General features: G+C 41.0%; 1 protein-coding gene and 1 pseudogene across 14 annotated transcripts in view; one reads left to right on the top strand and one right to left on the bottom strand.

Moving 5' to 3' along the window:
• The window catches only part of LOC103218783 (liprin-beta-1), a 177,807-nt gene that overhangs the window by 65,885 nt on the left and 93,048 nt on the right, over nucleotides 1-18,874 (top strand). The gene's annotated exons all lie outside the window — the stretch shown is intronic.
• LOC103218781 (uncharacterized protein C12orf71-like) lies at nucleotides 6,586-8,299 on the bottom strand (annotated as a pseudogene).

Consider the following 18,874-nt stretch of genomic DNA (forward strand, 5'->3'; position numbering starts at 1 on the left):
GGATCCGATTATAGAGAGATTTAATGGTAGTTTGCTTGAACTTTATTCTGTAGTCATTAGGAACAATAGCAGATATTAAAACAGAGGAATTATGTGACAGCAACTAGCAGCAGGTAAAATTTGTAAGCACTCTTTATGTGCCAGGTACTAATCCTTACCACAGCCCTTTGAGGCTAATACTATTAGTATGGCAGTTTGTAGATGAGGAAACAGCACAGAGAAGTTAAGTAACTTCCCCAGGATCCACAGCAAATAAGTGGTGGACTGGGAATTGAAGCCAGGAAGTCAAACTTAAGAACTTGGGTTTTTAACCTAGGATTGAAGAATAAGATTTGGAGAGTCTTTGAACTTTTTAAATTATTTGCAAAGCGGTCAGTATATATGAATATGTGCATTAGTTTAAGAGAGAATCTATGGCTTTAATCATATAAGAGATACATGCTTAAAAATGTTCATAAAGACTATATAGGCCAGGCATGGTAGCTCATGCCTGTAATCCCAGCACTTTGGGAGGCCAAGGTGGGCAGATCACTTGAGGCCAGGAGTTCCCAACCAGCCTGGCCAGCATGGTGAAACCCTGTCTCTGCTGAAAATATAAGAGTTAGCCTGTGTGGTTGTGTACGCCTATAGTCCCAGCTACTTGGGACACTGAGGCATGAGAATCACTTGAACCCAGGAGGCAGAGGTTGCAGTGAGCAGAGATCGTGCCACTGTGCCCCAGCCTGGGCGACAGAGTGAGACTCTGTCTCAAGAAAAAAAAAGACTATAAGAGCACCCTCTTTCACTCTCAGAAGTCCCGCAGAATGCACAGTACATTATATAGTGACTATGCCTGTTCTTCTTGTTAGGTAGGAAGAAGCAGAACAATCTGTCACTGCTCGAAATAAAAGAAAATGTTCAAATAATTTGAAGAAATTATTAGTATTATAAGTGTCAGGCTGTTCTTGATTTGTGAGAAACAGAAAATTTAAAAGACGATATTTTGAAGGTAGACATCAGATATTCAGGCTTTGAAACTTGCAACAATTTGAAAGGGCAGAGGACCTATCTCCCCATTTGGCAAAAATTATTCTTTTTAATCTCAGCAAAAGCTAGATAAACTCATGAAATCTTACATCTTCTGGAAAAATACCTAGATGCTACTCTGCTTTCAACTGAACCAATTTGCTTTTTTACGGTTAGGACTTGAAGGATGAATATTTACCAATCTATGAGACTGAAAATTCTTTGCAGCCAGCTGTGAACCCAACCCCAGGATGAATGAAGAAATCCAGATTAAAGAATTGCCCAGTTTAGATCACTTGAGAAATCAAATTAGTATCTAGGTTTTATTTAGAGTAAATGTTTTAATGTTTTAAATATATATGATATCATAAGATATTACTGTCGGCCGGGTGCAGTGGTTCATGCCTGTAATCCCAGCACTTTGGGAGGCCAAGGTGGACGGATTACGAGGTCAGGAGATCAAGACCACCCTGGCTAACACAGTGAAACCTGGTCTCGACTAAAAATACAAAAAAAAAATTAGCCGGGCTTGGTGGCGGGCGCCTGTAGTCCCAGCTACTCGGGAGGCTGAGGCAGGAGAATGGTGTGAACTCGGGAGACACCAGCCTGGGGGACAGAGTGAGACTCCATCTCAAAAAAAAAAAAAAGATATTACTGTCATACAAGTGTAGCAGATGTAACACTTTAATAGAGATTTGTACTACTTACTTACTAGAGTTTTTCTTTGTATTTTCGCCATCTTTGTTTTCTCTCTGTCTTTTTTTTCCTGGACTATTTGAAAGTAGGTTGCAGATATCATGACACTTCTACCCTTAAATATTTCAGCCTAAATTTCCTAAGAACCTAGCCCACATTCAAAACCAAACTATCCTTTACTGTATTTTTTGTTTTGCTTTTGGTTTTGATCAAAGATTCCATCAAAAATCACAAATAGCTATTAGTTGTCATGTTTCCTTCATCTCTTTTATGAACTGTCTTGTCTCCCTGTCTTTTTTGTGTTTTCTTATTTTGTGTTTTATGATGTTAACATGTTTTAAAAGTCCAAGACAGTTGTCTGGTAAAATGTGCTATAGTCTAGATTCATCTAACTGTTGGTGTCCTCATAATTAGATTCGAATTAAACATTGCTAGCAAGTGTACATTGCTTCTCTTCAGAAGGTGCATGATATTAGCTAGGCTAAGTTTAATCACTTGGATAAGTTGGTGTTGACCAGACCTCTCCATTGTAAAGGTGCCTAATCCTCTTGATGACTGGGAAGGCACCTGTGGGGTCATCTTAGAGACCATGTGCCTGTTTTTTCCCTGACAGTGATTCACTGAATGGTTTTAGCATCTATTTTTGATCCTTATATGAATCAATTATTAAGTTGTTGGTTGCAATATGGTACTAACTTGATTTCTAAAGTGATTTTACTGAAGAAAAATTCTCCTTTCCATCCCCATGCCCTGCTTGAGGAAAATCTTGGCCCCAAAGATGCATGACAGAAGGATTGATGGAAGTGAAACTTGAAAACGACTATCCAAACACACATTAACTATGAAGATGTTTGAAGGGTTTTCTTTTCCTTTCTGAGTGGGTATGCAGGAAGCCTCTACCCTAGGGTGAGAGCTCTTTCTTTTAGAGATTTGTACTTAAAATAATCTTTATTGATGCAGGTGAGGAAAAACTAAATAAATTGCTATTTTGGTTTTCTTTTGGACTGAGAGAATTTAGTAGTAATGAAATGAATTTTCTTTCAATGCCACAATCTGAAAAGCTATGGTGTATACCATACCATTTGAAAATGTCTTAGAAGTAGTTCCTTATAAAGCATATTATATTGAAATCAAATGGTCATTAAAACTATGGAATTCCTTTGAAAGGTGGAATAAAGCGGAAATTGTTTTGTCCTGGTACTTCTTGATCTAGGCTAATAACCCTTTGGGGGAATTTATCCTGAGGCTTTTTACTCATTCTGCTCATGACTGGCTCACTCAGTGAGTGTTATCTGATGAAGATCTTATTTCACTTCTGAAAGCACAGGGTTGTTCTATTTGTTTGAGGTATTAGTAGGTGGCAGGAAAAGATTGACTCCAGGCATTGCAATATAAAACCCACCCATTCATCTTGAAATTGGAGATTGTCCTGTATGCTATATAAGTTCTCCTACTTGCAATGTAGAATGAGGAGACATATTTTTGAAGCAATTAACTGTTCCTTCAAAATTTTCTTTATTGTTAGTGTAAGGACTTTAGCACTCTCTAGGAAATCGTTTATAACTCGCTTCATTTTTCTTTTGTTTTGTAAGAGGATTTTACACACTGTTCTTGTGGCCAGTTAAACTTGGACCCATGCATCCTCTTGAGCTGTGAATTTTCTGGTCTCAAAGACCCGGGCTCAAGTGATCCTTGAGTCTTGGCCTCCCAAAGTGCTGAGATTATAGGCATGAGCCACCACTCCTGGCCAATAACATATTTGACACTATAATTAAGAGATACTGAGATACTTCTTATTTTAAAATACTTTGTCCTGCTTTCTAATATATAGCATGACACTCAACCTCAAAGGGCATGGAAGGCTTACTTTATTGTAAAGGCTTGCAGAGTACATTGCTTAAATTTTAGGGACAGGTTCATACCTGCCAAACAGGTTTATAAAACACTGATGAATAAACACAAGTATGTCAGAAATCTTACTAAAGAACAATGCATCTTATTCAGTGTAGACAGTCTTTTAAAGTATTTTGGTTGAGTTTGTCCTAGAGCTTAATTACTAGAGTAAGAATTAAAATAATAAGGCCGGGCGCGGTGGCTCACGCCTGTAATCCCAGCACTTTGGGAGGCCGAGGCGGGCGGATCACAAGGTCAGGAGATCGAGACCATGGTGAAACCCCGTCTCTACTAAAAAATAGAAAAAAAAAAAATTAGCCGGGCGCAGTGGCGGGCGCCTGTGGTCCCAGCTACTCGGGAGGCTGAGGTAGGAGAATGGCGTGAACCCGGGAGGCGGAGCTTGCAGTGAGCCGAGATTGTGCCACTGCACTCCAGCCTGGGCGACAGAGCGAGACTCCGTCTCAAAAAAAAAAAAAAAAAAAAAAAAAAAAAAAAAAAGAATTAAAATAATAAAACTGGTTGCAAGTCTCTTGAGAGTAAAAGATGTCATCTTTCTTTCAGGCCTATCATAGTGTCTAGTCTAAAGCAACAATAAGGCTCCAGGCATATTTGTTGAATTAAATTTTCAATTTAGTTTCTGAATTCCTCTAGTTAATAGATTTCTCAATTGATAGGTGGCCATCTCACTTGACTTCTACTTGATGGCCATGTTCTCTTCTTGTCTGCCTCCCTTTTCATTCCTATTTCTGACCCTACTGATCAGTCTCTTTTGACTTAAAGAATAGCAAAGCTGTTTTATTTCACTTTTTAAAATTTATATAGACAGGATACTTTAAAAACATTTAAAGAATTACATAGAGTCAGAGAGAGAGATTACTTTTTACTAAACACTGTGTTAGGATTTTGTTTTTTGTTTTTTTGTTTTTTCAGATGGAGTCTCACTCCATTGCCCGGGCTGGAGTGCAATGGTGCCATCTCAGCTCAATGCACCCTCTGCCTCCTGGATCCAAATGATCCTCCTGCTTCAGCCTCCTGAGTAGCTGGGATTACAGGCACCTGCCACCACACCTGGCTAATTTTTGTATTTTTAGTACAGACAGTGTTTTACCATGTTGCCCAGGCTGATCTCAAACTCCTGACCTCAAGTGATCTACCCCCCTCGGCCTCCCAAAGTGCTGGGATTACAGGTGTGAGCCACTGCTCCCAGCCCAGTGTGTTAGGATTTGCAATATAAAGGAACTAAGACCTGGTGCTTGCCTTTAGATCTCACAGTCTACAGATAAAATAGATCTGTAAAGACGGCTGAAAAGTACAGGTCATGGCAAGAAGGTGGCAGGGCAGGGACTAGGGGACAGCTAAAGGAGGGTCATGATCCCTTTGCCTGAGGGATCAGTAATGCCCAATAGTAACCCTAGAGCAGGATCTTTAAGGATGAGTTTCCCAGGCAGTCAGGAAATGGAGAGGGAAATCCCTATGGTTCTGTGTGTTGGCTGCAGTAAGGAGCAAGAGGGTCCCCTTCGGGAACTTAATGAGCATAGATTTTTAAAGTATCTGGGAGAAGAGAAAGGCAAGGCAAAGCAGGTGTTACTAGATGCGGTAGACATGCCAAGTTTGGGAAGGAGGTGTATGGGTTGGATCTAGAGGGAAGCAGATAGAAGTTGGGGAACAGGAAACCTTTTACAACCAACCTCCCCATGCTGAGTGGATTATTACTTCATTAGAACTCAATGTTTACCCACTACACAGTATTATCACTCATACTCTTTATAGTCATATGTTTGCCTGACTTTATCTCTTAAATAAGTCACTTGAGCCTAAAGATTGAGGGATTTTGTTTTGACAAGCTAGAAAGGTATCTGGCACTCCTATTTGCTAAATATATGTAGAAGGAAGGAAGAAGAGAGGAAGGAGAGGGATAGGGAATTGAAATTGAGGAAAGGAAGGAATTTGAAACTGAAGAGTCATATGCTTTGCCACATAAACTCTGAAGGTCACACAGGATGGTAGTGCCAGCAGAAGAAGGAGGACGTTGAGTGAACCTGTGGTTGAATGAGGAGGATGGTAGAGATGCTGGGGAGGTGAGAGTCAGGACAAGAAGGCTGAGGGCTGTCTTCCTCAAAGAAGTTGACATTTAGTGGAATGTTCAATGACAATTGCAAAGGAGTTTCAGAGGGCAGAATGGAATGGGTTGGGAGAGGACTTGGTTAAGATTTGCTGAAAACTCTGAACTTTTGGTAAGTACTGCTCTGTGTGGGAAATGTTTCAATGAGAATTGACTCTTAATTAACTCTCATTCTTAGATATCCCTTGAACAAGTTCTCCGGAGAGTTCCTCAGGAGAATGTCTACTTGCAACAACAGTAATAATATTTATCAAGTGCTTGTATTACCTCATAAACTCTCACACTAACCCTGTGAGGTATGTATTATTATCTTCCACATCTTTTGAATGAGGACAGCTAGACTTAGAGTGGTTAAGTGGTGATCACAATCCTCACATTGCATCCCAGGTCCCTGGGGAATATCAGAATTGCTGTCCGATTTCCTGAAATTGAAATTAATTTCCTTGGTGACTCAATATCCACTCCCGCTCGCTCAAGTCCTGCAAGTTCAATCCAAATCATCCTGCTACCATGAAAATCTGACGGGTCACGCTGCTGTCTACTGAAAATGGGGATTTGGGTTAATGATAAAATAGGTTAAAATACATAAAATAGATAAACTAGGGTAAAATACAGTATAAATGGGTGAGAGGAGAGAAAAATAATACTTGAGTTTAGGAAGCATAATACTAATTAAAATTTCCTGAGAAAGAATTTTCAGGAAATTTTAGACAACACGTATGCTTGAAATGTGAGTCAAGATGGTATGCTGGAAGAGGAAGACATGGGTAACAAGAGCATTTATTTTGTTTATTGAGGAAAAAATAAACTGATGGGGATTATTAATGGAATCCTCATTATGGATTATTTTCAACTTTCCAAAAAGTTTTAAAATCTGTCTATATGGAATGTCCTAATTCAAGGGTTTCTTGAGGTTGAATTCTCTTGCGTCTGTGAAAGAGTGTTTTCCTTGGTGCTGGCCGATGGGGACTCTTGGTGGCCTTCACAGGGTGATCCCTCCTCAGCAGAGGGGAGAGGATACATTGCCTCAGGCAGCTGAAGGCCCACCCAAAGTTCAGGCAGCACTGGGCCTGTGTGTGGGAAGGAGTGTCATCCTTCTCTGGCTGCTCTGACAGGATTGAGATCTCTGGAGCACTTGTCCTTTGGCCTGCAGTTGCCTGGCTTATCATCTGCCAAGAAAATAAAGAATGTGTTAGGTAGGTGTAACCATGACAGCAGCCAACTCAACATTTACTCATTTGTGGAACTCACATCTTTTTTGCAAAAATAGCCCAAGTAGGCCAGGTGCAGTGGCTCACGCCTGTAGTACCAGCACTTTGGGAGGCCGAGGCATGTGGATCACTTGAGGTCAGGAGCTAGACACAAGCCTGGCCAACATGGTGAAACCCCATCTCTACTAAAAATATAAAAGTTAGAGTGGCGGATGCCTGTAATCCCAGCTAATCGGGAGGTTGAGGCAGGAGAATCACTTGAACCCGGAAAGTGGAGGTTGCAGTGAGCCGAGATCACACCACTGCACTCCAGCCTGGGCAATGGAGCAAGAATCTGTCTCAAAAAAAAAAAAAAAAAAAATAGCCCAAGTGTCAATGCAAAGTTTCAATGCTCATTAATACTGAATATGTACGTTTTTGGTGGGGAGGGAGATATAGTTGCTAGCCCTTCTCCTTGCTTGCTACCCTCTTGTTTCCCTCAGTGTTCCTCAGTCTTTTCCCTAAAACTCCACCCTGACTCCCTTCCTTGTTATCTGTCTCCCACTGGTTTCACGTCAGACCTCCTGGGACCTGCTTCCTGGTGGTCGTAAGATTCTGTGGTTCAACCCAGGCCTAGCCCTTGCTGTCCTGTGAGGCATCTCTGCTCTCCTCAGCCAGCTCATGTTCCTTAAGCCTTAGAGGAGTCTGTGGAGACTGCATAACATCTTTATTTTCTGGTGGTTTGCACTTGGGCAGGTCTTGACAAGCATCATGTTCTTGATGACTGACCTGAACCATTTCCAGAGGGGAGTCGCCGGACAACTGGAAATCTTTCTGAGTCGTTTCAGGAAACATGGCGTCATCATCTTCAGCATCTTTCAGATTTTCTAGAAATGTCTGAAACTCTTGCACAAGATTATTCAGTTTGTCAACAGTTTTGTTTTCTCTTTTGGTAACTCATCTATCCACTGGTTGTCTCCATTTAGAAGCCTATTAGCTATTGAGTCTGTGTTGTTGGAGTTGACGTCCACGTCCCAGGCTAGGAAGATGCTTAGTTTGCAAAACTGCTCTGGTTCATCCTGAATTTGGTCTTGTCTCTTCATGCATCTCCTTATCCTTTCAGTCCCCCATGCCCCTTGGATGGGAGGGAGAAAGTGGATGGAAGGATCCTTGGAAGTTGCGTCTTCACAGGAGGTTGTGTCCTCACAGGGGGTGTCCTCACAGGGGAAATAGCCCACAGAGAGGCTCAGGTTGGAATTGGATTTGGAGCTGTAGTCCTCTATGTCGCTGTTAGAGGATGAATATGCCATGGAGTTCAAAGGCACAAATCTCTCTCAACTCGAGAAGCTTCAAAAAAGAAAAGAAGAAAAAAGAAAAAGTAGGTGGGATCAGGGAGAAGAGAATCATGGTACTTAAGCAAAAACATTATTCATCTCCCTTTTTTTTTTTTTTTTTTTTGAGATGAAGTCTCGCTCTGTCACCCAGGCTGGAGTGCAGTGGTGTGATCTCAGCTCTCTGCAACCTCCACCTCCTGGGTTCAAGTGATTCTTCTGCCTCAGCCTCCCAAATAGCTGGGATTATAGGCACCCGCAACCACGCCCAGCTAATTTTTGTAGTTTTAGTGGAGATGGGGTTTCACCATGTTGCCCAGGCTGGTTTCGAGCTCCTCACCTCAAGTGATCCACCCACCTTGGCCTCCCAAAGTGCTGGGATCACAGGCATGAGCCACCATGCCCAGCCCCATTCCCTTTTCTCTTCAGAACTACCCCATTTAGATTGAAGTCTTATCCTATTTTTACAATCTCCCAGTGAAGGGCAGAAGAGGCAGCCGTCTACCTTTCAAAACTGACTTCATTGTGATATAATCCTATCTACTAAGCATCTCCACCTCTCATAATTTGTCCTATTACAGTTGTAAGATCTTGTATCATAAAATAAAAAAATCATTATTTAAAATTGGAAAAATATAGAAAAGTATGAAGACGAAAACAAACATGCCATAGTCCCACCTTCTGAAGGTAACAACTATCAAAACATTTTGATGGACTTCCTTATCTTTTCTATTTATATAAACACACACATGTATATCTGTACATTTATACAATATATCCACATATATATATATGTGAATGTGGCTATCATATCAGTTGAAACTGAGATTATTTTATGGCATAGCCTACAACAAACATATATATGGTTACTCTGCATTTTTAAATTACTTCTTATTTATGACCATTAGGTGGTAGTTATTGTTTTACTAAATAAATCTGTAGTAAACCTGCTTTTCCATAAATCTTTGACTATGACTCTTATTTTTCTATATGTAGGATTAATGGACCAAACATCACAAATATATTACAGTCTTGTGCTAGTTGATACCAAATTACTTTCCAGAAAGGTTTCACTGTTTAGATGCCCATCCTCCCATCATCTGATGACACTTTTTAGTCTAGCTTTTTCCGTGAAGCCCCGGAAAGCAAGTAGGACTGGAAGAATGTGCTCATGCGCGTGTGCACACACACACACACGTACACACGCACGCACACACACGCACGCGCATGCCAACATACATGCAAGACTGTCACACCCTGCCCTGGTGGCTGCCCACATGGAAGAAGTGCTGCTAACTCCTGAGGCAAAAAGGGGAGACATGAGAAATCCTTCACATCCCGAGTCTCAGTGGCTAGAAGTCCAGCTGTCAGAAGTCTGTGTTCTGAGACTGTTGGTTACCATGGCAACAGAAAGACCTGAATTAGAGCCAGGAATATGGAGAGAGAAAAGAAAAAAAGGGGATAGAAAGCCACAGAATCTATCCCTTGGCTTCCAAAATATTCTATGCCCTAGGCTGGGTGCAGTGGCTCATGCCTGTAATTCTAGCACTTTGGGAGGCCGAGGCGGGTGGATCACCTGAAGTCTGGAGTTCTAGACCTGCCTGACCAACATGGAGAAACCAAGTCTCTACTAAAAATACAAAATTAGCCGGGTGTGGTGGCGGATGCCTGTAATCCCAGCTACTCAGGAGGCTGAGGCGGGAGAATCACTTGAACCCAGGAGGTGGAGGTTGCGGTGAGCGGAGGTCGCGCCATCGCACTCCAGTCTGGGCAACAAGAGCGACACTCTGACTCAAAAAAAAATATGTGTTTGTATGTGTATATATATATGTGTGTGTGTGTGTGCACGTGTATGTGTGTGTGTGTGTGTATTCTATGCCCATACCATCCCGGGTTGAAGAGGATCCCTCTTGAGGGTAGAAGGACGAATGCATGGAGGTTACTTCTCTCTTGTCAGGTGGCTAAGATGGTTCCCGTCCTTAGGAGATTTAGAGCTCTAAATAAGGGGCATGGGTATAAACACACACACACTCTCACACACACACACACACACACACACACAGAGAGAGAGAGAGAGAGAGAGAGAGACATGCTTACAAATGGAAAGCAAAAAGCCAAGAAACACTAATCTGACCTAAGAGAACCTCAACGCATTGGAATCTATCAATTTCTAAAGATCTTTTCCAAATATTTGTCTCCATTTCCACTTAACAAGGTTACAGTTAAAGTTTGCCATGACTCACTCTCACGTTTTTCATTGTAGAATTGGCTTAAATTCGTTTGTTCTGTTAAATAAGATTGTTTAAGGAATTCTGATGACATAATAGACGAAATAGGCAGACTTAGAGTTAGAAAGAAGCAGGTTCTGCTACCCAACAGATGCAGCCTGACAGGTGCCCACAGACTGCCCACAACTCCCCTGGGTGATTGTGGACCTGGATTAATCCTGGAGGATGTTTAAGTCAGAAGCAACGTATTCCCTAGCGTTTATTTTATTTTGTTTTATTTTTATGTTTTATTTTTAGAGACAGGGTCTCACTCTGTTGCCCAGGCTGGAGTGCAGTGATGCCATCATAGCTCACTGCAGCCTTAAACTCCTTGGCCTCAAGCAAACTTCCTCAGCCTCCCAGGTAGCTAAGACTACAGGTGTATACCACCACATCTGGCTAGTTTTCCCTAGCACTTATTTAACACTTATTATATGCCAGGTCTTGTACTAAGCACTTTACATGTGTCATTTGTTTAATCCTCACAGCAACTTGATCAGTTAAGTACCATAATTTGCCCCATTCAATAGAAGGAGGAACCAAGGCATGAACGGTTGTATAACTCCCTCACATTCCCCGATCGTAAACCCAGAACCTGGATTCAAACATAGGTAGTCTGGCTTCAGAGCCCATATCCTGACCTCTACACACTCTTGTCTCAGGAGGCTGACCACCCACCTCCTCCCTGGAAGATTCCTGGAGGAGCTGATCCAGGCCCAAATACACCCATGTTCTGGTTCCTTGGAAGAAAATCCTTTGAGGGGAACAGCTTGTTCTAAGAGACTTGCAAGAGGTACCTGTGGTATATAGAACTGGCCTAACAATGGTGTCCACATTTGGGGCAGGCCAAAATGAGATTTAAAATTAGCATTTGGCTTCCTTTTTGGCCTAATGGGATCTGGAGTCCTCTCTCTACCTTTTCATAAAAAGTTGGTGACTGCCTTCCAGAACTCTTATGAATATAAGTAGGTTCTTCTCCATGCCACTGGAGTGGAGGCAGGGGAGACACTGTGTTTTGTCATTACTCATGGAAATGGAACACTTTGAACTGAATATAAGCATTTAAGGAAAAAATGATTTCCTAGCATAAACCACCAAAGTTTAGAGTGATCCTGAGGATAGAAGAGCTTCAAGGGGAGGCAGCCTCAGATACAACTTGAAATTTTATTTATTTATTTTTTTAAATGTATTTTTGAGATGGAGTTTCGCTCTTGCTGCCCTGGCTGGAGTGCAGTGGCGCGATCTCCGGCTCACTACAACCTCCATCTCCTGGGTTCAAGGGATTCTCATGCCTCAGCTTCCCAAATTGCTGGGATTACAGGCATGTGCCACCACACCTGGCTAATTTTTGTATTTTTAGTAGAGATGGGGTTTCCCCATGTCAGCCAGGCTGGTCTCAAACTCCTGACCTCAGGCGATGGCCCACCTCGGCCTCCCAAAGTGCTAGGATTACAGGCATGAGCCACTATGCCCAGCCAGAAATTTTACTTGCTTATACCATTTCTCTACTGTATATTTGTAGAGATATTGTATTAGTCCATTCTCATGCTGCTAATAAAGACATATGCAAGACTGGGTCATTTATAAAGAAAAAAAAGTTTAATGGACTCACAGTTCCATGTGGCTGGGGAGACCTCACAATCATGACAGAAGGCAAAGGAGCAGTAAAGTCACATCTTGCATGGTGGCAGGCAAGAGAGAGAGCATGTGCCAGAGAGCTCCCCTTTACAAAACCATCAGATCTCATGAGACTTATTCATGATCATGAGCACAGCATGGGAAAGACCCACCCCCATGATTCATTTACCTCCCACTGGGTCCCTCCCAGAACACCAGAGAATTATGGGAGCTATAATTTGAGATTTGGGTGGGGACACAGCCAAAACATATCAAATATATTCTCTATAATCTCTCTGTGTGTGTGTGTGTGTGTACACAACTTTGAAAATATACAACTCAGGTAGTGAAAGTACCTGAAACACACTTTCTTGTTCTAGAAAAATATATGATCATTTAGGTTTTTCTTTCTAAAGCATCATAGAAATAGCAATGACACATATCATCCTTAGGATGCCATGTCAAGGAATGTAGTCCCTATTAATTAACTCCGCTTTCACCTCCAAAAGAAAATCAGGGGATTTGGGGGTCCTCATTAACAATACAGCTCATGTTAATTTTTTTCTTAGGGCCTTAGACTTGCAGGTCTAGCTTCTCTTGGATTACAGTTACTACATTGTCTAAGTTGTATAAGCTGCCTTTTCTCTTGAAGCAAGATCAACTATAATAAAGCTTCTTGAAGTTTTAGAAATGATAGTATGTTGTAGATTTATAATGTTTTAGGCCTGAAGCCAATAATAACTAAGAATTGGAACACTTCCTAAGATCCATTTGACTTGATGGGATTTGGAACCTAAATATACAGAGTAGGAAGTTTCTAATTTAGAAGTTAAGCTGTTATGATACTTAATTTTATGTTTCATCTCGGCTAGGCCGTGTGGTGCTCAGAGATTTGTTCAGCGTTATTCTGGGGGTCTCCATGAGGGTATTTCTGTATGGACTAGTATTTGAATCAGTAGACCCAGTAAAGCAGATTGCCCTCCCCAATGTGGGTGGACATCATCCTATCCACTGAGGCCCGAGTAAAACAAAACACTGAGTAAAGGAGATTTCGCACAGTCCTTCTCTGCTCCTGGAATCAGACTGGCACTTACACTATCAACTCTCCTGCTTCTCAAGCCTTCAGACTCAGACTGGAATTGTACTATTGGGTTTTCTGGGTCTCCAGGTTACAGTTAACAGATCTTGGGACTTCTTAGTCTACATAACTGCAGGAACCAATTCCCTAAAATCTCTCTCCTTTCTCTTTCTCTCCCTCCCTCCTGCCTCCTTTCCTTCCTTTTTCTGTCATCTTTCTCCTTCCTTCCTTTCACCCATTCGTTTCCTATTGGTTCTGTATCTCTAAAGAACCTAGAGTAATACAGCTATTTATTTTTCATTTATTGAAATTATGAAATATTTTAAGCATACTAAGAAGAGACATCCTGAACCTGTGATGGGATGCACTGAGGGCGCAGCATCGTTTCTGTGGTATTCTTGCCAACAGTGTATAATCTCAATGATGAGAAAATATCTGACAAACTCCAGTTGTGGGACATTTGACAAAGTTTCTGACAAGTGTCAGGTCAAGAAAGGCAAGGAAAAACCGAGGTGCTGTCACAGACTGCAAGAGACTAAGGAGACTAAGGAGAAGGAACCACTAAATGGAATACATGATTCTAGATAGGACTGTAGAATAAAAAAAAAGACACTAGTGGAAAAACGGGAAATTCCAATACCATCTTTGTTTTAGTTAATCATGTTGTACCAAAGTTAATACCTGGTCTGATCATTGTACTATGGCTGTGTAAGAGGTTAATGTTAGTGGTGTAAGCTGAGAGGTATATGGATACCCTGTACTATGTTTGTAACTTCTCTGTAAGTCTAAAATTAGGTCAAAATAAAGAGTTAAAAGAAGGGCTGGGCGCAGTGGCTCATGCCTGTAATCCTAGCATTTTGGGAGGTTGACGCGGGTGGATCACCTGAGGTCAGGAGTTTAAGACCAGCCTGGCCAACATGGTGAAACCCCATCTCTACTAAAAATACAAGAAATTAGCTGAGTGTGGTGGCACATGCCTGTAGTCCCAGCTACTCGGGAGGCTGAGGCAAGGGAATTGCTTGAACCTGGGAGGCGGAAGTTGTAGTGAGCTGAGATCGGGCCACTGTACTCCAGTCAGGGCAACAAGAATGAAACTCCGTCTCAGAAAAAAAAAAAAAAAAATGTTAGAAGAATACATTAGCATATAGAAAATGATATGACAAACGCCTGTGTACTTAAATCTCAGTTTGGTCAAGTCTTAGCATTTTGCCATATTTATTTCATTGTATCTTTAAAAAGAAAACATAGATAAAACTTAAGCCCCCTTTTATTTCTTTCCTGAACACCTTCTGTCCCTGCTTCCCTTATGAGCATTATTCTGAATTTGATGTTAATCTTGTGCATGTTTAAATGCTCTTTTATATATTAGTATATCATTTTACCTTTGAGGACAAAAACTTACGGAAATTTGAATTAATACTTAGTATTATAGAGTAGTATATACTTAGTACTTAATGCTACAGAACTATTAAATTACATTTTTAAATTACTATTAAATTAATTACAGTTAAAAATGATTAAAATTGTATTTTAATTTTTCTTTTATTAAAGTTATTTTTAATTGACATATATTTGTTTATGGGGTACAATGTCATATTTGGATACATATATATTGTGGAATGGTCATAGCAAGCTAATTAGTATAGCCATCGCTTGAAATATTTATCATTTTTTTGTGGTGAGAACATTTAAAATCATTTCTTTTAGCTATTTTTAAGTATACAGTACATTATTATTAACTGTCATCACCTTGCTGTGCAATAGAGCACCAGACTTATTCCTCTTGTCTAACTGAAACTTGGTACCTGGTGACAAACATCTTCCCTTTCCCTCTTTTCTCCCCAAAATGGTAAATTTTATATGTATTTTACGAGTAAAAACAATTAAGGGGAAAAAAAGAACCAAGTAAATGGGCTTCAAGTGATGCTCTTCAGAAACAAGGACATTGTCTTATTTCAGTTGCTTATTTTGCTTTATGAGAATTATTGTGACAAGGACTTCCTTCTTCCAAACCAAATTCTTAGCTGAAATATTTATAATGTTTGTTTTCGGGGGCAGGGAGAGGATGGGTAGATTTCCTATGCTCTGTTTGTATGTTCATTCCCAGACACAACCTTATCAAGGCTCATGTACTTAATTAAAGTGGGGGGCAGGTGGTGAAAATAGAATGTGTTGGTGTACGCAAGGTTAAACCGCATCGTACCGCTGCTGAAGGCTACACACTCTGCTTGGTGCTTTCCCATGGCTGGTAGTTTAATTTTATGACAGCCTCTGAGTTGTGTATTTTCATTCTAATATTAAATTGTGCAATTCAGAGGACCTAGATTTGCCTCCAGAGTCCAGAGACTCCCTGCAGCTCTGCTGCCGTTTTGAGAAGTGACCTCCGCTGAGTTGTTCATGCATCATGAGTTGACATAGTCCACCAGGCTAATAGAGGGGAGCTACAGGTTCCGTCTCCCACAACGTTACCATCTAGCTTGGCCATGAATGTAACTTACAGACTGAGTTCTGCTGTACATATAACATTTAATGGCCAGCAGGCACAAGAACATCACAGAACCTTGTTCTGTAAGCTCCAAAACTATGCTGTCCCATAGGGTGGCCACTAGCCACATGCGACTACTAAAATTTAAATGGAATTAAACAAAAATTGGTTCTTCAGTCACATTAGCCACATTTCAAGTGATTAGTGACCACCTGTACTAGTGGCTACCTTATTAGTCAGGCAAACAAAACATGTATGTCATCTCAGAAAGTCCTGATGGACAGAACTGCTCTAGACAGTCCCTGTGCTCTGTCCTTTGGTGGATCTGGAGAACACTGAACAAAAAGTTTCATTAGCAGCAGATGGGACAATATTCTAGCATCAGGATTGGGCTAACTTTCTTGACAGCATCAGGTGACCAAATTTCCTCCAAAGCATCTAGAAACAGGACTGGGGAGCGTCTTCAGCTGAGGACACCATTTCCCCCTCCCCACCCAGCTTTATTGAGGCATAAGTGACAGATAAAAATTGTATATATTTAAGTTGTACAATGTGATGATTTTATGTATGCACACATTGTGAAATATTACCACAATCAAGTTTATTAACACATCCATCACCTCACTGTGTGTGTATGTGTGTGAAATCTATTGTAGCAGATTTCAAGTATATAAAAAAAAATTAACTATAGTCACCATGCTGTACATCAGATCCCCAGAACTTCATGGTCTGAGGGCACCCTTTGAAAGACTTAGACAACTGGGCTAGATAGATTCTTATTTTCAGGTTGTGCAAGAGTGGGAAAGTCTCTGCAATACTTAGAGCCCATTATGAACACTGAAAAATCATTTGCAGCATTCATTATTGTAAGTAACAACCCTCTGGTATTCATCAGAGATAAACATGGTTGACTTGGTTTTCTGTTTACATGATCTTTTGATTAGTCATTCAAATGCTAACTACCCCAGGGTATAGGTTAAAAATAATTATTACCCTTGTATCACAAAAATACCCATGTTGAAATATTTTGAAAAACTGCAGACAGTATGACTGCCGGTGTATAGATGACCTCGTTTAGTTTTTGCAACAACCGTTTCCAGTAGATATTGCAGGTATTAACTTCATTTTTGTTTCTACAAAATTCTTCAGGATCCTGTGGCCAGGCTATTGCATGATGGAACCAGTTGCTAAAGACATGCAAATTGTTCGTTTAGCTGCCACATGTATAAGCATACAGCCGTTCTTATTGTATTTTATAATGTCAAGGCTCCTACATACTTTGGGCCAAGCCCGATAGTGCTTCATGCAACACAAAATACAGGCAACCTATAGTCCTCTCCTAACTCTCTGTTGGAATATTTTCTGTATTTTTCAAGTTTTTATTATTTCAGCAACTGTGTGCATACCAGTTGAGTGCCTGTCAGGTTCCAGGCCCTACATCCTGCCACTTCTAGCAGCAGCAGGTTCATTTTTAACCTGGCTTTGCTGCATCTATAAAATAGAGATGATAATGTTGTCTTTGCAGAGTTTTTGGAATGATTATATATGTGGAATGTTCCATAAGTGGTTTATTTTTATTGCATAATTGAGGAGACAAACTCCTTCCTCTCACTTTCCTTGGCAATACCCTTCTGGGGAAAATGTTTATATTTTATTCTAAAATATCAAACATAGACTACTTTCCAACCCTGATTCCGAATCAAAATCATGTGTGCATGCAATAATTATACTTGTATTTATGTGATTATCTGACTGTCTCCCCCACTGGACTGGAGCTTCCAGCAGGGCAAGGTGGATCCAAGTTGTTCTAGGAAATGTCAGCATCTGCCAACATGGTGCCTGACCAACAAACCCCTCCTGGATTCTGGCCGTCATGGTTAGCGAACCACCAGAGTTAGCATCCTTTCGCAATGTTTCAACTGCATGAGAGCCACACTGGAGACCATTTCTAGTGCATCTCTAGTTGGGGTGGAAATGCCCAGAAGGGATCCTTTTGGGCTAAGCGGAGGTTTGGTGAAATGAGTGTCAGCTAATGTGGACGTTCCAGATCAACAGCTGTTCTCCTTTTGGCACCATTCTAAATTGAGTGGACAGTCCCCTTGGTGGGAAGAATTTTGCACAAAATATGTTTGTGGGGAAGGAGGAGAAACATAGACCCCCTGGGGGCTGTTAATTACATCAGAGGAAACCAGAAAGCACAGATCAAAGAGCAAAGTTGGCATTTTACTACTTATCCTTAAAGGACTAGAAGTCAAATGATCAAAATGTGAAGACCTTTGTTCTAGTTTTCTAGGGGACTATAAAGGAAAGTGGGGATGGGGGTGGAAGTAAGAGGTGGAAATGCTCAAGGTTGATTCTCTAAGTGGGACCCCAAGGGTTCAGAGGCAGACTGACTGGCGTCCAGCTCCAGACTAACCCAGTTGGAGAAAATGGAGATAGGAGGTAGCCTACAGTGTTTTTATTATATTATGGAAAATCAGAAAGATGATATATAGTATCTGAGTGAGTGAAGAATGAATGTAAATAGGAGCAGTAAATGTGAATGACTGTTATAGTTAATAATTAACTTTAATTTAATTAGAGAATTGAGGATGAGCAGAACCGCAACAGGTAAGCCTGGAATGGGGGCTGGGGTGAGATGAGAGTTGCATGTCTCTTGGCATCTCTCTGGCTGTTCTCATCAGTCATCACTGAGTTCCTATTAGTAGAACTGCCTGTGGGCCAAAACCTCCTGCCCTGCTCCTCCTGCCTGTAAATGATTTTGCTGATTTAGTGCTTTATATTTCTGTCCATCCTATTCTTAGCATAAATCAGTCTTTCTCTGCATTTCCTTGAAGCTAAATAAAATTAAGCTATGGGATACTCCCTGCCTCTGGCATGTATCTCTCAGAGCATCTGTGAATAAACGCTGTTGTGTGTGCACACAATGGTCTCCATTCAATTAGGAACCACTTGTGCACATCTCCTCTAGGAAGAGAGCTCTTTACCTATATTAGTCCGTTTTCACACTGCTGATAAAAACACACCTGAGACTGGGAAATTTACAAAAGGAAGATGTTTAATGGAACTTACAGTTCCACATGGCTGGGGAGGCCTCGCAATCCTGACAGAAGGCGAAAAGGAGCAAGTCACATCTTACATGGATGGCAGGAGGCAAAGAGAGAGCTTGTGCAGGGAAACTCCCATTTTT

The sequence above is a fragment of the Chlorocebus sabaeus genome, chromosome 11 (assembly GCF_047675955.1).
Source record: "Chlorocebus sabaeus isolate Y175 chromosome 11, mChlSab1.0.hap1, whole genome shotgun sequence".
In the NCBI taxonomy this organism is placed as follows: domain Eukaryota; kingdom Metazoa; phylum Chordata; class Mammalia; order Primates; family Cercopithecidae; genus Chlorocebus; species Chlorocebus sabaeus.